Below are 23,481 nucleotides of genomic sequence, written 5' to 3' on the forward strand. Positions count from 1 at the left end.
GATGAAGATTTAATATCCAAATTGAGATATGTTGTATGTATAAAATACACACAAAATATTAAAGATGTTTTAAAAAGTTTATTTATTAGAAAGACAGAGTCAGAGAGAGACAGAGAGTTAGAGAGGTCTTTCATCTGCTGGTTCACTCCCCAAATGGCCACAACAGCCAGAACTGAGTCTATCCTAAGCCATGAGCCAGGAGCCAGGAGCCAAGAAACAGGAGCCAGGAGCTTCTTCTGGGTCTCCCACATGGGTGCAGGGGCCCAAGGACTTGGGCCATCTTCTACTGCTTTCCCGGGCCATAGCAGAGAGCTAGATTGGAAGTGGAGTAGCCGGGACTCAAACTGACAACCCTATGGGATGCTGGCACTGCAGGCAATAGCTTTACCCCCTACACCACAGTGCTGACCCCTAAAGATGTTTTATGATCTTAAGTACTTGGGCCCTTGCCATCTACTAGGAGACCTGGATGTAGTCCAGGCTTCTGACTTGTCATGGCCCAGCTCTGGCTGCTGTGGCCATTTGGGGATTAAACCATCAGATAAAACATTTCTGTGTGTGTGTGTGTGTGTGTGTCTTGCCCCCTTTCTCTGTATCTCTGCCTTTCAAATAAATAAATAAAAAATAAATATCTTAAATTTTTTTTCTGTGAAAAAGGAATGTAAGCTGTCTTATTAACAATTTTTATGCATTGAAATACATTTTGAAGAGGTTGAGTTAAATAACATGTATTTTTAAATTTAATTTTATGAGGGCCAGCATTGTGGCATAGTAGTTTAAGCCTCTGCCTGTGATGCTGGCATTCCATTTGGGCGCCCTTCCTGCCTTCCTTCCTTCCTTCCTTCCTTTTTTAAATGATTTTATTTATTTATTTGATAGGCAAAGTTACAGTGAGAGGGAGAAACAGAGAAAAAGGTCTTCCTTCTGTTGGTTCACTCCCCAGATTGCTGCAATGGCAGAGCTGCGCTGATCCGAAGCCAGGAGCTAGGTGCTTCTTCCTGGTCTCCCATGTGGGTGCAGGAGCCCAAGGACTTGGGCCATCTTCCACTGCTTTCCCAGGCCATAGCAGAGAGCTGGATCAGAAGAGGGGCAGCCAGGACTCGAACCGGCGCCCAAATGGGATGCCAGCGCCGCAGGGGGAGGATTAACCTACTGCGCCACAGAGCCGGCCTCTTGGGCGCTGTTTCAAAACCTAGGTGCTCCACTTCCCATCCAGCTTCCTGCTAATGTGCCGGGAAAGCAGTGGAGGATGGCCCAAGAACTTGGGCCTCTGCACGCATGTGAGAGACCTGGAAGAGGCTCTGGGCTCCTGGCTTTAGCCTGGCCAAGCCTTGGCTGTTGTGGCCATTTGGGGAGTGAACTAGCTGATGGAAGGTCTCTCTTTCTCTCTCTTCCCCCGCCCCATGCATCTCTGACTTTCAAGTAAAAAATAAATCCAAAAAAATTTTACTTATTTCTTTTATCTTTTTGTATTGTGGTTACTACAGCATTTGCAATTGTTTACAGGGTCTCATTATATCCCCATTATACTTGCCATGCACCAGATACTGTGTGGCTAACAGGACTGGGGGATGGCCAAGCAGTAGCTGAGAGATGAGTTAGGAATCTTGTAGTTGCCTAGGTAGGTAATGATGCTATCTTTTCAATAAGGAGTTGGCAGTGGAAATGAAAAGCGTCCATGTATGTTTTGAAAGGAGAGAATGAATGTGTGCAGATGAATTAGGGAAGGGGAGAAAAAAATTACTGTCAGAGCCTTAGCTTGTGACTGGATGGACATGTTTAATGTTTCCTAAAATAGGAATACTGGAAAAAGCTGAGAATGTAACAACAAGATTATGGATTTGCACATGTTAGAACCTATAACACATTCATGTGGCTGAATATAAGAGCCTGGGGCACACAGAGAATTGAAGATATTAATTAGCAGTTGTCAATATATCATTGATACCTAAACCTCAAGACTGTACATCAAAAAACACAAAATACCATCAAAAGAAATTAAAGAAGAAATTAAGTGGAAAGACATCTTATATTCATGAATTGGAAGACTTGAATATTAAATTAAGAAGGCAATACATTCCCAGTCTGCAGATTCAATACAATCCCTATCAAAAAATTTCATATGCATTTTTCTTTTTTTTTTTGCAGAGATTGACAAGCTGATCTTAAAATTATTTTGGAGGTACAGGATTCAAAATGGCCAAAACTATGTTAAAAACAACCAGCAACCAATTCTAAAACTTACTATGAAACAATGTAGTACTAGCATAAGGACAGGCATTTAAGTATAGATGGATGGAATAGACTTGAGAGTCCAGAAGTAGATGGTTATGTTTATGGTCAATTGAGTTTTGGTTAGAGTACCAAGACAATCCAATGGAGGGGGTTTTCTTTTGAATAAGTGCTGCTGGGATAGCAAGATATCCACATGTAAATGAATAAATTTGGATCTCTACCTCATACCATATACTAAAATTAACTCAAAATGGATCAAAGACCTAAATGTCAGAGATAAACTTTAAAGCTTTTAGAAGAAAACAGAGAATAAATCTTGGTGACTTTCAATTTGGCAATGGTTTCTTAGCTATGATACCAAAAGCACATGTGACGAAAGAAAAAAGGATTAAATTGGGCTTTATCAAAATTACAAATAGTTTGGGCTTCAAAGGATACTATCAAGAACATGAAAAGATAACCCAGAGAATAGGAGAAAATTTTTGTAATTCATATACAAAAATTTCTTGTTTTATTATTATGCTTTGCTTTGTTGTGCCTCACACCTTTTTTTAGAAATTGATGGTTTGTGACAACTGTGTTGAGCAAATCTCTCAGTGCCATTTTTCCAACAATATGTGCTCATTTCATATCTATAGGTATCACATTTTGTAAATTCAACTGTTTAATCGTTGTATCTGTTAGGGTGATCTGTGACCAGTGAACTTTGATGCTACTGTTGTAATTGTTTTGGAGCTCCAGGAAATGTGTCCATATAGGATGGTGAACTGAATGAAAGAAGTGTCAGTTCTTATTGCTCCACTGACTGGCAATACCTCCATGTCTTTCCCTCTCTGGCCTTCCTATTTCCCAAGGAACAACAGTATTGAAACTAGACTAATTAATAACTTATAATGGTCTCTAAGTGATCATATGAAAGGAAGAGTTGCATGTTTCTCACTTTACATCAAAAGCTAAAGATGATTAAGTTCAGTGGGGAAGGCATGTCAAAAGCTGAGATGGGTTGAGAACCAAGTGTCTTGGATTGAACAGTCAAATTGTGAATGCAAACAGAACATTCCTGAAGGAAATGAGAAGAGTACTTCAGTGAATACATGAATGATAAGAAAGTGAAATAGTCTTGCTGATGATATATGGAAAAAGTTTTAGTGGTCTGGATAGAAGATTAAACCAGCACAACCCTCAAACCAAAGCCTAGTTCAAAATAAGTCCCTAAATCTATTCTCTTCTATAAAGTCTGAGAGAGATATGGAAGCTGCAGAAGAAAAGTTTGGAACTAACAGAGGTTGGTTCATGAGTTTGAGAATCCATTTCCATAACATAAAAGCAAAAGGTGAAATAGCAACTACTGATGAAGAAGCTGCAGCAAATATCTAGAAGATATAGCTAAGATAATTAGTGAAGCAGCTACACTAAACAACACATTTTCAATATAGATGACACAGTCTTATATTGGAAGAAGGTGCCTTTCAAGACTTCCACAGCTAGACAGAAGTCAACACCTGGCTTCAAAGCTCCCAAAGACAGGCTGATTGTCTTGTTTTGGGCTAATGCAGCTAGTGAGTTTAAGTTGAAGCCAATGCTATTTTTCCATTCTGATACTACTAGGACACTTAAGAATTATACTAAATCTACTCTGCTTGTGATCTATACATGGAAGAACAAGGCCTGAATGGCAGCACACCTGTTTATGACATGGTTTACTGAATATTTTAAGCCCACTGTTAGGACCTACTGCTCAGAAAAAGAGATTCCTTACAAAATATTACTTTTACTGATGATGTTGACAATGCACATGCTCCCTTAAGAGCTCTGATGGATATATACAATGAGATTAATGTTCTTATATCTGCTAACATAACGTCTGTTTTACAGTTCATGGATAAAGGAATAATTTTGACTTTTAAGTCTTGTTATCTAAGGAAAATATTTTGTAAGGATATAGCTACTGTACGTAGTGATGACACAGATGGATCTGGCAAAGTAAATTGAAAAGCTTTTGGAAAAGGTTCACATTCTAGATGCCAATAAGAACATTTATGATTCATGGGAAAGGTCAAAATGTCAACATTAACAGGAGTTTGAAAGAAGTGGATTCCATTTCTCATGGGTAACTTTGAGGGGTTCAAGTCTTCAGAGGAGGAATCAACTGCAGATATGATAAAATTATCAAGAGAACTAGAATTAGAAGTAGAGCCTAAAGGCAAGACTGAATTGCTGTAATTTCATGAAAAAACTTTAATGGATAAGCAGTTGTTTTCTATGGACGAGCAAAGAAAATGATTTCTTGAGATGGAATCTACTCCTGGTGAAGATGCTGTGAACATTGTTGACATGACAACAAAGGATTTAGAATATTGGGTGAGAAGGCAGAAGCAGGGTTTGAGAGGATTGATTTTTAAAAAAAATTTTTAAACTTTTATTTAGTAAATATAAATTTCCAAAGTACAGTTTATGGATTACAATGGCTATTTCCCCCCCATAACTTCCCTCCCACCCACAACCCTCCCATCTCCCTCTCCCTCTCCCATTCCATTCACATCAAGATTAATTTTTAATTATCTTTATATATAGAAGATCAATTTAGTATATATTAAGTAAAGATTTCATCAGTTTGCACCCAAACAGAACATAAAGTGTAAAATACTGTTTCAGTACTAGTTATAGCATTAATTCACATTGAACAACACACGAAGGACAGAGATCCTACATGAGGAGTAAGTGCACAGTGGCTCCTGTTGTTGACTTAACAAATTGACACTCTTGTTTATGGCATCAGTAATCTCCCTAGGCTGTTGTCATGAGTTGCCAAGGCTATGGAAGCCTTTTGAGTTCGCTGACTTCGATCTTATTTAGACAAGGTCATAGTCAAAGTGGAAGTTCTCTCCTCCCTTCAGAGAAAGGTACCTCCTTCTTTGATGGCCCGTTCTTTCCACTGGGATCTCACTCACAGAGATCTTTCATTTAGGTTATTTTTTTTTTCCAGAGTGTCTTGACTTTCCATGCCTAAAATACTCTCATGGGCTTTTTAGCCAGATCCGAATGCCTTAAGGGCTGATTCTGAGGCCAGAGTGCTGTTTAGAACATCTGCCATTCTATGAGTCTGCTGTGTATCCCGCTTCCCATGCTGGATCGGTCTCTCCCTTTTTGATTCTGTCAGTTAGTATTAGCAGACACTAGTCTTGTTTATGTGATCCCTTTGACTCTTAGACCTATCAGAGTCATCAATTGTGCACTGAAATTGATCACTTGGACTAGTGAGATGGCATTGGTACATGCCACCTTGATGGGATTGAATTGGAATCCCCTGGCACATTTCTAACTCCATCATTTGGGGCAAGCCAGCTTGAGCATATGCTCAAGCTGACTTCAATTTTTTTAAAAGATTTATTTATTTATTTGAAAGAGTTACACAGAGGGAGAGAGGGAGAGGAAGAGGGAGAGAGGAAGAGGAGGAGGGAGAAGGGGAGGGGGAGGGGGGCCCCAATGGCTGGAGCTGCGCCCATCTGAAGCTAGGAGCCAGGAGCTTCTTCTGAGTCTCCCAGGTGGGTGCAGGGGCCCAAAGACCTGGGTCTTCTTTCACTGCTTCCCCAGGCCATAGTAGAGAGCTGGATCAGGAGTGGAGCAGCTGGGACTTGAACTGGTGACCATATAGGATGCCAGTACTGCAGGCAGTGGCTTTACTCACTATGCCACAGTGCTGGCCCCTTGACTTCAATTTTGAAAGTTGTTCTACTAGAGGTAAAATGCTATGAAAGAGTGTATGTTTTCCTTTTCATGAAAAGAAGAACCAATTGATGTGACAAGCTTCACTGTGTCTTATTTTAAGATACAGTGATCCCAACCTTCAATACACACCACTCTGATCAGTCAGCAGCCATTAACATTGAGGGGAGACCCTTCACCAACAAAAATATCATAGATTTGTTGGCTGCTCAGATGGCCCTTAGCACTTCTTAGCAATAAATAATTTTAAAATTAAGGTATGTACTTCTTTTAGATATAATCAATTGCTTACTTAATAAGCATAGTGCAAACATAACTTTTGTGTGCATTGGGAGACAAAAATCATGTGATTCACTTTATTGCAATATTTGTTTTATTACAGTGGTCTGGAAGTGAACCCTCAATATCTCTGAGATATGCCTGTAATGTGATAAGGGACTAGTATCCAGAATTTATGAAACTCTTATAACTTGCCAAAAGACCCAGTTTTTAAGTGGGTAAAGGACTTGATTAGACATTTCTTTGAAGAATATGCATTAATTTCTTAAAATCACATAAAAAGATTTTGACATCATTAATAATTAAGGAAATTTAAATCAAAACCATGATACCATTTCATGTCCACTAGGATGGGTGTAATATAAAGGATGAAAAATAATGAGTGTTGATAAGCATATATGAAAATCAGAACCATCATACATTGCTGGTGACAGTGTAAAATTTTGCAGCCATTTTGGAAAACAGTTTGGCAATTCCTGAAAAATCTAAGCACAGTTAATGCAATACCCAACAATTGAACTTATAGGCATATACTATAGAAAAATAAAATCACGGGAAGCGGAGCCGTGCGCGGCGGGAGCCAGCCGGGCGGCGGAAGCGGAGCCGTGCGCGGCGGGAGCCAGCCGGGCGGCGGAAGCGGAGCCGTGCGCGGCGGGAGCCAGCCGGGCGGCGGAAGCGGAGCCGTGCGCGGCGGGAGCCAGCCGGGCGGCGGAAGCGGAGCCGTGCGCGGCGGGAGCCAGCCGGGCGGCGGAAGCGGAGCCGTGCGCGGCGGGAGCCAGCCGGGCGGCGGAAGCGGAGCCGTGCGCGGCGGAAGCGGAGCCGTGCGCGGCGGGAGCCGAGCCGGGCGGCGGAAGCGGAGCCGTGCGCGGCGGGAGCCGTGCGCGGCGGGAGCCGTGCGCGGCGGGAGCCGTGCGCGGCGGGAGCCGTGCGCGGCGGGAGCCGTGCGCGGCGGGAGCCGTGCGCGGCGGGAGCCGTGCGCGGCGGGAGCCGTGCGCGGCGGGAGCCGTGCGCGGCGGGAGCCGTGCCACAGAACCTCGCCAGCGCGGGAACCAACGGAAGAGGGTAAGACCTCAGAAACCAAAGACATTGAGGGGGGAGGGAAACAGAGGCCTCACCCTTCACTCAACAAGCAAAACAAAGAGCACTGCGATTTTACATATCTAAAGCGCAGCCAAACTCAATAACTTTAGCAAAACTGGAGAACACATTGAGGGCTGAATAAACTCTTGGTGTGGTCCCAGAGGTAGATCAAACGAATACCCACAGAGGCCAGATTTCAACTACCCTCAACTCCACTCCCAACTGAGTCAAAAAAACAAAACAAAACAAAACAAAAAACCATAAATTATCTCCAACATGCCAAACAATAAACATAGAAGCCGAGGTAACAAAAGCAAGGAAGACACTATGACGCCCCCAAATGAGAAAGACACGCCAAAGCAAGATTATGAAGATGAAGAGATAGAGGAAATGCAAGAAGCAGATCTCAAAAAAGTGATAGGAACATTAAGAAATTCTCAAAAACAAATTCTTGAACTACAGAAATCCTTAATGGACAAGGTAGAAAATCTCTCCCGTGAAAATGAAATATTAAGGAGAAATCAAAATGAAATGAAAAAACTAGTAGAACATAAAATTGAGATAGTGACAAAAAACCTCAATGAAATGAAGAACTCAATAGATCAAATGGCAAACACACTAGAGAGCCTTAAAAACAGAATGGGTGAAGCAGAAGAGAGAATATCGGAATTAGAAGACAGAGAACAGGAAAGGCAACAGTCAAATCAAAGAAAAGAAGAAGAAATCAGAAATCTAAAAAACACTGTCAGGAATCTACAGGATACTATTAAAAAACCCAACATTCGGGTTCTAGGAGTTCCTGAAGGCATGGAAAGGGAGAAAGGATTAGAAGGCCTTTTTAGTGAGATACTAGCAGAAAATTTCCCAGATTTGGAGAAAGACAGAGGCATCCTAGTACAGGAAGCTCATAGAACCCCTAATAAACATGACCAAAAGAGAACCTCACCACGTCACGTCATAATCAAATTCACCACAGTGAAACACAAAGAAAAGATCCTAAAATGTGCAAGAGAGAAACGCCAGATTACTCTCAGAGGATCTCCAATTAGACTTACAGCTGACTTTTCATCAGAAACCCTACAAGCCAGGAGAGAATGGCAAGATATAGCCCAGGTACTAAGAGAGAAAAACTGCCAGCCCAGAATATTATATCCTGCAAAGCTCTCATTTGTGAATGAAGGTGAAATAAAGACCTTTCACAGCAAACAGAAACTGAAAGAATTTGTCGCCACTCGTCCAGCCCTGCAAAAGATGCTTAAAGATGTATTACATACAGAAACACAGAAACACGGTAGCCAATATGAAGGAAGGTAAAGGAAGGAAACCTCACAACAAAAGACCACAAGAATCTCAAACCAGATATCAGAAAATATCTTTGGCAAATGGCAGGGCAAAGTTACTCCTTCTCAATAGTAACATTGAATGTTAATGGCTTGAACTGTCCAGTTAAAAGACACCGATTGGCTGATTGGGTTAAGGAACAAAACCCATCTTTTTGCTGCTTACAAGAAACTCATCTTTCCAACAATGATCCATACAGACTGAAAGTGAAAGGCTGGAAAAAGATATACCATGCCAACAGAAATGAAAAAAGAGCAGGCGTAGCCATCTTAATATCAGACAACATAAACTTTACCATAAAAACTGTCAGGAGAGACAAAGAGGGACACTATTTAATGATTAAGGGATCCATTCAACAGGAAGATATAACAATTATCAATGTATATGCACCGAATCACAGGGCACCAGCTTATTTAAAAGACTTGTTAAGGGACTTAAAGGGAGACTTAGACCCCAATACAATAGTACTGGGGGACTTCAATACTCCACTCTCAGAGATAGACAGATCATCAGGACAGAAGATCAACAAGGAGACAGCAGATTTAAATGACACTATAGCTCAAATGGATCTAACAGATATCTACAGAACATTTCATCCTACATCTAAGGACTTTACATTCTTCTCAGCAGTATATGGAACCTTCTCTAGGATTGACCACATACTAGGCCATAAAGCAAGTCTCAGCAAATTCAAAAGAATTAGAATCATACCATGCAGCTTCTCAGACCACAAAGGAATCAAATTGGAAATTAGCAACTCGGGAATCCCCAGAGCACGTGCAAACACATGGAGATTGAACAACATGCTCCTGAATGAACAATGGGTCATAGAAGAAATTAAAAGAGAAATCAAAAATTTTCTGGAAGTAAATGAGGATAACAACACAACATACCAAAACCTATGGGATACAACAAAAGCAGTGCTAAGAGGAAAGTTTATATCAATAGGAGCCTACATCAAGAAATTGGAGAGGCACCAAATAGATGAGCTTTCAAGTCATCTCAAGGATCTAGAAAATCTGCAGCAAACCAAACCCAAACCCAGTAGAAGAAGGGAAATAATTAAAATCAAAGAAGAAATCAACAGGATTGAATCCAAAAAAACATTACAAAAAATCAGCCAAACGAGGAGCTGGTTTTTTGAAAAAATTAACAAAATTGACACCCCATTGGCCCAACTCACTAAAAAAAGAAGAGAAAAGACCCAAATCAATAGGATCAGAGATGAAAAAGGAAACATAACAACAGACACCACAGAAATAAAAAGAATCATCAGAAATTACTACAAGGACTTGTATGCCAGCAAACAGGGAAATCTACCAGAAATGGACAGATTCTTGGACACATACAACCTACCTAAATTGAGCCAGGAAGACATAGGAAACCTAAACAGACCCATAACTGACACAGAAATTGAAACAGTAATAAAGGCCCTCCCAACAAAGAAAAGCCCAGGACCAGATGGATTCACCGCTGAGTTCTACCAGACATTTAGAGAAGAACTAATTCCAATGCTTCTCAAACTATTCAGAGCAATCGAAAAAGAAGGAATTCTCCCAAATTCTTTCTATGAAGCCACAATCACCTTAATTCCTAAGCCAGAAAAAGATGCAGCATTGAAAGAGAATTACAGACCAATATCCCTGATGAACATAGATGCAAAAATCCTCAATAAAATTCTGGCCAATAGAATGCAACAACACATCAGAAAGATCATCCACCCAGACCAAGTGGGATTTATCCCTGGTATGCAAGGATGGTTCAACGTCCGCAAAACAATCAACGTAATACACCACATTAACAGGCTGAAGAAGAAAAACCATATGATTCTCTCAATAGACGCAGAGAAAGCATTTGATAAAATACAACACCCTTTCATGATGAAAACTCTAAGCAAACTGGGTATGGAAGGAACATTCCTCAATACAATCAAAGCAATATATGAAAAACCCACGGCCAACATCTTATTGAATGGGGAAAAGTTGGAAGCATTTCCGCTGAGATCTGGCACCAGACAGGGATGCCCACTCTCACCACTGCTATTCAATATAGTTCTGGAAGTTTTAGCTAGAGCTATTAGGCAAGAAAAAGAAATTAAAGGGATACAAATCGGGAAGGAAGAAGTCAAACTATCCCTCTTTGCAGATGATATGATTCTTTATTTAGGGGACCCAAAGAACTCTACTAAGAGACTATTGGAACTCATAGAAGAGTTTGGCAAAGTAGCAGGATATAAAATCAATCCACAAAAATCAACAGCCTTTGTATACACAGGCAATGCCACGGCCGAGGAAGAACTTCTAAAATCAATCCCATTCACAATAGCCACAAAAACAATCAAATACCTTGGAATAAACTTAACCAAGGACGTTAAAGAACTCTATGATGAAAACTACAAAACCTTAAAGAAAGAAATAGAAGAGGATACCAAAAAATGGAGAAATCTTCCATGCTCATGGATTGGAAGAATCAATATCATCAAAATGTCTATTCTCCCAAAAGCAATTTATACATTCAATGCAATACCAATCAAGATACCGAAGACATTCTTCTCAGATCTGGAAAAAATGATACTGAAATTCATATGGAGACACAGAAGACCTCGAATAGCCAAAGCTATCTTGTACAACAAAAACAAAGCCGGAGGCATCACAATCCCAGATTTCAGGGCATACTACAGGGCAGTTGTTATCAAAACAGCATGGTACTGGTACAGAAACAGATGGATAGACCAATGGAACAGAATAGAAACACCAGAAACCAATCCAAACATCTACAGCCAACTTATATTTGATCAAAGACCCAAAACTAATCCCTGGAATAAGGACAGTCTATTCAATAAATGGTGCTGGGAAAACTGGATTTCCATATGCAGAAGCTTGAAGCAAGACCCATACCTTTCACCTTACACAAAAATTCACTCAACGTGGATTAAAGACTTAAATCTACGGCCCGAAACCATCAAATTATTAGAGAGCATTGGAGAAACCCTGCAAGATATAGGTACAGGCAAAGACTTTTTGGAAAAGACCCCAGGAGCACAGGCAGTCAAAACCAAAATTAACATTTGGGATTGCATCAAATTGAGAAGTTTCTGTACTTCAAAAGAAACAGTCAGGAAAGTGAAGAGGCAACCGACAGAATGGGAGAAAATATTTGCACATTATGCTACAGATAAAGGGTTGATAACCAGAATCTACAAAGAAATCAAGAAAATCCACAACAACAGAAGAAACAACCCATTGAAGAGATGGGCCAAGGACCTCAATAGACACTTTTCAAAAGAAGAAATCCAAATGGCCAACAGACACATGAAAAAATGTTCAAGATCACTAGCAATCAGAGACATGCAAATCAAAACCACAATGAGGTTCCATCTCACCCCGGTGAGAATGGCTCACATCCAGAAATCTACCAACAATAGATGCTGGAGAGGATGTGGGGAAAAAGGGACACTAACCCACTGTTGGTGGGAATGCAAACTGGTTAAACCATTATGGAAGTCAGTCTGGAGATTCCTCAGAAACCTGAACATAACCCTACCATACAACCCAGCCATCCCACTCCTTGGAATTTACCCAAAGGAAATTAATTTGGCTAATAAAAAAGCCATCTGCACATTAATGTTTATTGCAGCTCAATTCACAATAGCTAAGACCTGGAACCAACCCAAATGCCCATCAACAGTAGACTGGATAAAGAAATTATGGGACATGTACTCCATAGAATACTATACAGCAGTAAGGAACAATGAAACCCAGTCATTTGAAACAAGATGGAGCAATCTGGAAAACATCATGCTGAGTGAACTAAGCCAGTCCCAAAGAAACAAATATCATTTGTTTTCCCTGATCGGCGACAACTAACTGAGCACCAATGGGGAAACCTGCTGAAATGAAATGGACACTATAAGAAACAATGACCTGATCAGCTTAGGTCCTGACTCTAGATATAGAATGTAATACTTTATCCTTATACTTTGCATTTCTGTGTGGGCACAAACTGATGAGCTCTATACTAATGATATACTGAAGTGATCTTCTGTATATAAAGAGAATTGGAAATGAAAAAAAAAATAACAACCTGGTATTGAAGGGGAAATGGCATAGAAAGTTAATTAATTTGAAAAAAAAATCATGTGGGTTCTCTGTCTTTAATGTGCTGTACATTGTTATTTGATGCTATAATTAGTAATCCAATGGTAGTTTTTTTCACTTTGTGTTGCTATATGGGCAAAATGTTGAAAACTTTACCTAATATATACTAAGCTGATCTTCTGTGTACAAAGAGAATTGAAAATGAATCCTTACATGAATGGAAGGGGAGAGGGAGCGGGAGGGGGGAGGGTTGCGGGCGGGAGGGAGGTTACGGGAGGGGGGAAGCCATCGTAACCCATAAGCTGTACTTTGGAAATTTATATTCATTAAATAAAAGTTAAAAAAAAAAAAGAAAAATAAAATCACAAATATGTAGACTAAAAAACTTATGCACAGATGTTTATAGCAATGTTATTCATTCTTTTTTTAAAAAAAAATTTAGTATTCAGTGGTGTTATTCATAATAGCAAAAATGCAAAAACAATCCAAATGCACATCAATTGATGAACAAACAAGTATGGTATGTTCATATAATGGAGTATTATTCATCTATAAAGAGGACAGAAGGACTTATGCATGTACACCAGGGATGAACTTTGAGATGTAGTGCTAAATGAAAGAAGTCAGACACAAAAAGCCACATATTGTATGGTTCCATTAATACAAAATGTCTAGGATAGGAATATCATAGAGACAGAAAACAGAATAGTGGTTGTCAGGGCCTGGGGAAAGAAGAATGGTGAATGGTTCATAATGGATACAGGATTTCTTTTTGAGGTGATCAAAAGCTTAGGAAAGCAGATAGTCGTACAATGTCATGAATATACTAAAACTCAGTGAACTATACACTTCTGAAATGCAAATTTTGTGGTATTTGAATTCCATCTCAACTAAAAAAACTGTTACAACTGGGTTTAGTCATATGGGAGAGAGTATGGGAAACAAGGGTAATTGAAGAGAAGGAGGAAAGACTGTGCAAAGGAGGTCAAGAGAATGTTGCCCAAGTAGTAGAAAGCAAATTGGGAGACTGTTAGAACTGAGAGAAAAGAGTGGTTAGGTTGGAGGGTTGGAGTTGAGAAGCCAGATTGGGGTGGATGGAAGAAATGGCACTTAATTGTGATGGAGTGTGTAGACATCATTTCTGAGAGTAAGTTGGGGGAGAGTCTTAGGCAAAGGGAGGAGCTATTTTTGATGGGAGTTCTTTAGAGCATTTTTGGTTTGCTAGTGGGAATGATCCAGAAGAAGACATAGACATAAATGGCACAGCAGAGATAGGCAAGACATACTTGAGTGTGTGGTGGATAGGATTTACAGTTTCTGTGAGTAAAAGGTCTTTTTCAAGAGAGGGGGCTACCTCAGCCTCTGTAACCGAAAGATAGAGTATCTGGTGCCTAGAACATAGGTGTGTTGATTTGCTGACAGGGAATAAGGAAGTTCCAGTTTGATGAGGTGATGGCTCAGCTGATGGTGGAGTGGGAAATAGAGGGAGAGAGGGCAAAAAAAAAAAAGGAGAGGGTATGCAAAAAATATCTGAGGAAATGGAAATGTGGGCTCAGTAGAGCAATATATGTATATATGGATGTACATATATTCCAAATATATATTTATGAAATTTCCCTTTTAATACCTTAATAATAGTTAAATGAACTTTTAAAATGTAAATTTTATGTAAACTACATCACTCAGTTTCATAGCACACCTGATGCTTTATGATCTGCCTTCTGTTTCTCTTTTCTGCTCACCCACTCACCATGGAGTTTAGTCTTGCTGAACTACAATTGTTCCTAGAATGCTGCAAGCCCTTCCATGTCTACTTCCGTGTCTCCTTTCATCTGGAATGTTCTGTGGGTTCACCTTTGCCTGGGTAACTCCACTTTCCTTTCAATAAGTAGCTGTCACCTCTCTTGAATGCCATCACTGATCTCACAGCTGGAAGGTATTCACTAAATGTATGTTGAAAGACTGGGATAATTATAATTCAGTGGGCTTGATGAACTCTTTGAATCCAGAAGAATTATCCATTGAAGTAGTGTTGTACAAGGGAAAAATTCATGGAAAAGTGGAATTAAAACATGTTTTTTTGAGTGCAAAAAATGTTGAAATCTATGCACAGTGCATGTTTTTTTTTTTTTTTAAAATAATGGACATTTCCACAGACTCTTTGGAGACCCCTTTTATATGCAAAAAGCCAAGGATTTTTGAATGTTCATGGTTTTCTGAGTTCATTTCCTCATCTGCAGAATGGAGATAATATACATTATCTCAATTCCCTTTACAGAGTCTAAAATGTGGCTTTTAAGTATCTAGGACATACACTGCTCAATAAGTGATAGTTTAAAAATTAGTATTTAAGTACAGATGTGCATGTAGCAAAATTTTCTGAAGAGATTACCTCCATTTCATGGATTGCAAGAATACTTGCTATATTTAATGCTGCAGTTTCTTGGCATAACATTTAAGGCAAATTATAATCTATAATTGAAGGTTGTTTTACTGAAAGGTAATCTTTCTTCAGTATGACTTGGTTTGGACCCGTGGGCGATGATACATATAGTGTAGAAGAAAATGTGTATATGCAGATCTACCCTGCATATTTTCTGTTAGGGTCTCCAGCTGCTTGAACATTAAGGAGCTGTGCCAGTGAGGAGGACAGGACCTGGTAACTGGCTAAAAGGAGTTAACAGAGCTTATGATAAGGCTTGCCAGGCTAGAGGACAAACTCCCAGTTGTCTGTAGAACAGATGGGACTTGTGGAAGCATAGTGTTAAGTGGAGGCCCTGCGCTTAGAAAAGGGGCTTTCCTATTAGGCTGGGAAAGAGAAACACAGAGAGTTCTTAGTTTATATACATTGAACAGGCACCACTGTTTGGAACGGGGTGTAACATTTATTATTGAATTGACATTGCATGGGTTACTTTATTCAATAGCTTCTCTCTTTCAAAAAAAGTATGTAAATTGAATATTTATAAACAATGTTATCTTAGTTAATTTGCAATACTATATTAGAGACGCTTTAATTTTCAGTTTATTGCTTGCCAAAAGTTCCTAATTCTTGCCTAAGCTTGAGTTCTTAATTTAGGGTAAGAATCTTTTTCTGGGGCTAAATTATTTTATAATGAAATTAATCATTCCTTAATTTGCCTTTTAAAATACAGACTTACTTAACATTTAGCAGGTTGCATTAACTGGAGAGAAACATTCTCTAAAATCATAACAGATTAACTATCTTCCCTGCAAATAAAATCATTTAAAAATTTAAATTTATTTCTATTCTGGTTTTCTGTGATGGAGTTCAGGTGGCTTCCTACAAAACCACATTCATTCATTTATTCCAGCAACTGTTTATGGAGATATTGTACATGTAACATGAAACAATAAAGTAAAATAGAAGTGAAGAGCCAGGACAAAAAAAAAAAAAAAGAAGAAGAAGTAACTGATATAAGAACAAGGAATGGCCAGTAGAGAATTTACAAACATAAAGATTATTATTATTATTATTATTTTTGACAGGCAGAGTGGATAGTGAGAGACAGAGAGACAGAGAGAAAGGTCTTCCTTTTTGCCATTGGTTCACCCTCCAATGGCTGCTGCGACCGGCGCATCTCGCTGATCCAAAGCCAGGAGCCAGGTGCTTCTCCTGGTCTCCCATGCGGGTGCAGGGCCCAAGCACTTGGGCCATCCTCCACTGCTCTCCCGGGCCATAGCAGAGAGCTGGCCTGGAAGAGGGGCAATCGGGACAGAATCCGGCGCCCCAACCAGGACTAGAACCCGGTGTGCCGGCGCCGCAAGGCAGAGGATTAGCCTGTTAAGCCATGGCGCCGGCCAAAGATTATTTTAATATATGAGACTGAATACATGTAAGCACTATTGGAGAAAAATTGAAATGTTATCAAACTGTTTTGTTACCAGAAATGAGTAAGAAACATTTACATTCATATAGCTTCCTTTAGAAGTAAGTCAACTGGGTTCTAGTCCCGGTCGGGGCACTGGATTCTGTCCCGGTTGCCCCTCTTCCAGGCCAGCTCTCTGCTATGGCCTGGGAAGGCAGTGGAGGATGGCCCAAGTCCTTGGGCCCTGCACCCCATGGGAGACCAGGAGAAGCACCTGGCTCCTGCCTTCGGATCAGTGCGGTGCGCCAGCTGCAGCGCGCCGGCCACAGTGGCCATTGGAGGGTGAACCAATGGCAAAGGAAGACCTTTCTCCCTGTCTCTCTCTCACTGTCCACTCTGCCTGAAAAAAAAAAGAAGTAAGTCAAAAACAGTTTCTCATAATTCATGACAAATATAGTAGCTTCCTTTCTATGTGACCTTACCCATGCTGAAGGCTCTGGTAGGTGATTTTAGAACCTTTGGCATAACTCATTTCCCTGCATTTTATGATTCACATTGAGATTTCAATTTAAGTGTCTATACTTTGACTAATAGCTTCATCCTCTATTTTAAATATATAACTACATATAATAAAAATATAACTATTTTCCAAATAGTTCATTTCATATTTCCTACGTGTTTTGAAGATCTTTACTGTTCTCTTAACCAACAAATCTTTTTTTTTAAGATTTATTTACTTATTTGAAAGTCAGAGTTACACAGAGAGAGGAGAGGCAGAGAGAGAGAGAGAGGTCCTCCATCTGCTGGTTCACTCCCCAGATGGCTGCCATGGCCGGAGCTGCACCTATTCAAAGCCAGGAACCAGGAGCTTCCTCTGGGTCTCCCACACGGGTGCAGGGACCCAAGGACTTGGGCCATCTTCCACTGCCTTTCCAGGCCATAGCAGAGAGCCAGATTGGAAGAGGAGCAGCTAGGACTAGAACCGGTGCCCATATGGGATGCCAGCACTTCAGGCCAGGGTGTTAACCCACTGTGCCACAGCACCGGCTCCAACCAAGAAATCTTGAAACTTTTTTATTTCTTCATCTCCACTAAATTTTGTAGATTTCATTTGAGTTGTGTCTTTTCTCTGTGGTTTTCCTATTGCTGTTGTCTCAGTTCAGAGCTTACTTTCTTCTTACCCAATTTATTGCAATAACTTATTTAATAGCATCAGCTTTCTTAATGTCAGTTCCTGTCTAAATCATCCTAAATACTCTTGACAGTATTCTCATAAAGTACAATTCTAATTGCTTCCTTTGCCTACATAATAAATATTAACTTCTTGGCATTACATTTATAGCTTTCCATGATCTGGCTACCAAATACTTTTCAGCATAATCCACTATTCCTCTGACTCATATACAATAGATACCATTCCTTGTACTTTGTCTTTTATGTCTTTACTTATATCATTTTTCCATCTAGAATGCTGCTGCTTTTCTCATTCCTATGATTCCAGTTAATTTCATCAACTCTTTTTATTAAATACGCAATTTTTAAAAAAGATTTTATTTATTTATTTGAGAGGCAGCGTTGCAGACAGAGAGGGAGAGACAGAAAGGTCCTCCATCCTCTGGTTCACTCTCCAAATGGCCACAACGGTGGGAGCTGGGCCAATCTGAAGCCAGGAGCCAGGAGCTTCTTCCAGGTTTCCTACACGGATGCAAGGGCCCAAGAACTTGGGCCATCTTCTACTGCTTTCCCAGGCCATAGCAGAGAGCTGGATTGGAAGAAGAGGAGATGGGTCTTGAACCAGTGTCCATATGAGAAGCCGGCACTGCAGTCTGTGGCTTTACCTGCTATGCCACAGCATCAGCCCCAGTGCATCAACTCTTTACTCAGTGTTTGCTCTACGCTTAAGGATTGTAGCAACCACTGTGCATCTAAAGATGAGAATGATTACTCTCTCCCCAAAGATCTCTCAAATACTTCCAGAAAAATTGTAAGTTGAAGTTTATATATGATTTGCTCTTCTAATTTATCAGCCAAAGCTGAAGCCAGGAGGCTGTAATTCATTCTGTGTCTCTTATATGGGTACAGGGACCGAATTACTTGAGTCATTATCTGCTGCTTCCCAGGGTGCATGTTAGCTGGAAACTGGATTAGATGCAGAGCTGAGATTCTAACTCTGGCACTCCAGTATAGGATGTAGTGGCATCTTATCCACTGTACCACATTTCTGTCTCGTTATATTATTATTTGTTAAACCTTCACTTGTACTTTTCAAATAGGACTGTGGACTTCATAAATATTATTTTATGTGCACCATGTGCTATAAACATTTTATATGCATCATTAGGTCCTTATACATGCTACATTATAACTCTCCTGTAGTAGATGTTCAATAATTTTTTCCTGGGTTACAAACATGGTCAGTTGGCTGAGGTGACCCATAGGTCCTAAGTAGGTATCACTGCCAAAACACACTCAGCTATAATTTTAGGGTCTTATTCTATGAGCTGCTTTCTAGTATTATTTTAAAGCTTATTTGTGTGTAAGATTCTAATAAAGGCCAAATGTTTTGAATTTTAAATGAGGTGTGTAAATGTTCATGGAAAGCAGGCTTTGAAATCAGTAGGAACTCCACACAACATGTGGACAAGATCCTGTAATGGTGTGGTCAGGAGCAGAGTTGGGCCTTTTGGCAGGCTTCTCAAAGGGTAGAGGAGCTGAAGGTCAGGCTTTGAACAGATTTGGAGCAAACTTGTATTCATGTGTGAGGTTATTGCTTTTGACATTTAATATAATTCTTGCAATCCAGTGTAGAAATGGCTACTGGTTAAGTAACTGAAGAAAATTCCAGTTTGTTTCACTACCACAATTGGTTTATTTAATTAAAAATTTATATTTTAATTTTGCTGTTCATACTTCAATCCTCAAATATATAGAATATATGAGTCACACCTTTGCTAAGCTTTGATTGTATCATATCCCTGGTTCATCCAATTCATGATTCTTCTGCAATTAGGGAGCCAAATAATATGCCATGGGGAGATGCAAGGCACAAACAGATATTAATCTGTATTAAGGGCAATGGAAAAGAGTAGAAACCAAATAATTTAATCTGTGCATCTACAACCAACTAATTTTTGACAAATGAGCTGAAATCAATCCCTGGAGAAAGGAACAGTCTCTTCAACAAATGGTGCTGGGAAAACTGGATCTATAGGTAGGGAATTATGTAACAAGACCCCTACTTTACACTTTACACAAAAATCAACTCAAAATGGATCAAGGGTCTAAATCTATGACCTACTTCTATCATCAGATTATTAGAGGAACAGATCAGTGAACTCTGCTTGACATTAGGCAAAGACTTCTTGGAAAAGACCCCACAAAGCACAAGCAATCAAAGCTAAAATAGACAAATAGATCACATCAAGCTAAGAAGCTTCTGCATTGTAAAGGAAACACTCAGCAAAGTGAAGAGGTAGCTGACACAATGTGAGAAAATATTTGTATACTATGCAACTGATAAAGGATTAATATCTAGGATCCACAAAGAGCTCAAGAAACTCAACAACAAAACAAGCAATCCATTTAATAAATGGGCAGAGGACCTGAAGAGACATTTTTCAAGGGAGGAAATTCAAATAACCAACACACACATGAAAACATCCTCAGGATTGCTAGCCATCTAGGCAATGCAAATCAAAACCACAATGAGGTTTCATCTTACCCTTGTTAGAATGGCTCTTATACAGAAATCAACAAACAACAAATGTTGGTGAGGATATATGGAAAAGGGTATCCTAATCCACTGTTGGTAGGAATATAAACTGGTGCTGCCATTGTGGAAGACAATATGGAGATACCACAGAAAGCTGAATATAGACCTACCATTTGACTCAGCCATCCCACCCCTGGGAATTTACCCAAAGAAGATGAAATCAACATATGAAAGTGTTATCTGTACTCCCGTGTTCACTGCAGTACAATTCACAGTAGCTAAGATATAGAATCAATGCAGATGTCCATCAACTGAAGACTGGATTGATAAAGAAATTATGGTTATATATACACTATGGAATACTACATAGTGGGAAAAGAAATGAAATCCTGTCATTTGCAACAAAATAGATGCAACTGGAAAGTATTATAATTAATGAAATAAGCCAATCCCCAAAAGACAAATACCATATGTTCTCTCTGATATGTAGTAACTAATAGAGTACTTAAAAAGTAATCTATTGGAGTGAAGTTGACACTTTGTGATGCAATGATTTTGCACAGTGATTATCCTGAATATTGGTGAACAATGTTTTTTATTTGTTTTTGTTTGTTTACATTTTTATTCATACTATTTGTTGAACTCTCTACTTAGTGTATGGTTAATCTTAAGAGTATGAAGTTAACTGAAAGTAGATCTTTGTGAAAGATAACAATGGTTATGTGAGAGGGAGGAGGAGAAAGGTGGGAAGTATGGGCAGTAAGGAAGTAGGGTGAGAAGAATCACTATGTTCCTAAATTTGTATGTATAAAATGTATTAACTTTGTATTCCTTACATAAAATTAAAAAAAGTAAAAATACAATCCAGTTAAGAAATGGACAAAGGACATGGACGGCCAATTTCAAATAATGGAAAACCAATGGCTTACAGACACACAAAAAAATGCTCAGGATCACTAGCCAACAGAGAAATGAAAGTAAAAGCCACAATGAGGTTTCACCTCATCCCAATTAGAATGGCTATCCTCTAAAAATCAAAAAACAATAAATGCTGGTGAGGATGTGGAGAAAAAGGTACCTTAATCCACTGTTAATGGCAGTGTCAACCAGTACAACCATTATTGAAGACAGTATAGAAATTCCTCAGAGATAGAAAAATAGATCTACCGACCCAGGCATCCCACTCCTAGGAATTTACCCAAATGAAATGAAATCAGCATATTAAAGAGTTATTTGTGTCCTCAGTTTATTGCAGCTTAATTCTCAATAGCTAAGATACAGAATCAACCCAGAGATCCATCAACTGATGACTGGATATGTACACTATGGAATGCTACTCAGCCATAAGAAAGAATTAAATCCTGTCTTTTGTAACAAAATGGGTGCAACCTTTATACCTAGCGAAGTAACCCAGTTCCCAAAAGACAAATATCATGTTTTCCCTGATCTGGGGTAACTAATAGAGTACAAAAAAAGTGTAATGTATATGAGTGAAATTGACATTTTTCAATTTGATTACTGTTTATAGCCCTTGTCTCTACTGTTGAGGAACAGTGTTTTTTTTTTTTTCTTACTATTTTTTGAATTCTTTTCTTAGTGGAGGGTTAAGCTGATGATTATAAAATAAATGGAAAGTATGTCATTATAAAAACTAAAAGAGAAAATAAGAGAGGAAGGAGGAGGGAAGGTGGGGTCAAAGATGGGAGGGAGAGTAGGATGGGACGTCTCACTATGTTCCTAAATATGTATATATGACATACATGGAATTTGTTTACCTTACATAAAAAAATTAAAAGATACATTTGTCAGAAACTTGTGGCATTGTCACTCAAATTTTCCTACATAACTTTACATCTGCTTTTATTCAAACTCGATCTGTTGGAATCAGGTATATTATGAACTTTAGAATTATTAGTAGGCCCCAGAGTTATATGCTTGAATGTCACAGGGCATCCCTATCATCTCAGTATTTGGCATTGTGGTACATTTGTGGTACCTTTGGTTGTATATCAATATGTGTTCATAAATCTATATTTACCATAACCTACCACATTTTATCTGTCAAGGATACCATAATTTTTAAGATGCAATTTTTTTTTGTCAAAAGAATTTTTTATATCATTAATATTATACATTTATATAATATAAATTTTTCATTTATATGATATACAGTTTTTGCAAATTACTTTTCCCATGGTAATATTTATTTATCATTTTAAAAAATATATTAAAATTATTATGTTATAGCATACCATAACACCAGCCTTGGATTTGTAACTCTTTTTTTAATTTTTAATTTCTTTTAAACTTTTATTTAATAAATTTAAATTTCAAAAGTACAACGTTTGGATAATAGTGGCTTTTCACCTATAACCTCCCTCCCACTGGCAACCATCCCATCTCCCACTCCCTCTCTCATCCCATTCTTCATCAAGATTCATTTTCCTTTTTCTTTTTTTGACAGGCAGAGTTAGACAGTGAGAGAGAGAGAGAGAGAGAGAGAGAGAGAGAGAGAAAGGTCTTCCTTCCGTTGGTTCATCCTCCAAATGGCTGCTACGGCCACGCGGGCTGCGCTGATCCGAAGCCAGGAGCCAGGTGCTTCCTCCTGGTCTTCCATGTGGGTGCAGGGCCTAAACACTTGGGTCATCCTCCACTGCCTTCCTGGGCCACAGCAGAGAGCTGGACTGGAAGAGGAGCAACTGGGACACAATCTGGCGCCCCAACCGGGACTAGAACCCGGGGTGCCGGTGTCACAGGTGGATGATTAGCCAAGTGAACCGAGGCACGGCCAAGATTCATTTTCAATTATCTTTATATAAAGAAGATCAATTTAGTATATACCAAGTAAAGATTTCAACAGTTTGCACCCACACAGATACACAAAGTATAAAGTACTGTTTGAGTACTAGTTTTACCGTTAATTTGCATAGTACAACACATTAAGGACAGAGATCCTACATGAGGAGTAAGTGCACAGTGGCTCCTGTTGTTGATTTAACAATTGACACTCCTATTTATGATGTCAGTAATCACTCGAGGCTCTCGTCATGAGCTGCCAAGGCTATGGAAGCCTCTTGAGTTCACCAACTCCGATCTTATTTAGACAAGGCCATAATCAAAGTGGAAGTTCTCTCCTCCCTTCAGAGAAAGGTACCTCCTTCTTTGATGGCCCGTTTTTTCT

The 23,481-nt window shown here is 39.3% G+C and overlaps 1 protein-coding gene across 6 annotated transcripts in view; it reads left to right on the forward strand.

Moving 5' to 3' along the window:
- Positions 1-23,481, forward strand: part of DNM3 (dynamin 3) — a 707,825-nt gene that overhangs the window by 19,115 nt on the left and 665,229 nt on the right. The window lies entirely within an intron of this gene.

This window comes from Lepus europaeus, chromosome 5, assembly GCF_033115175.1.
Source record: "Lepus europaeus isolate LE1 chromosome 5, mLepTim1.pri, whole genome shotgun sequence".
Classification (NCBI taxonomy): domain Eukaryota; kingdom Metazoa; phylum Chordata; class Mammalia; order Lagomorpha; family Leporidae; genus Lepus; species Lepus europaeus.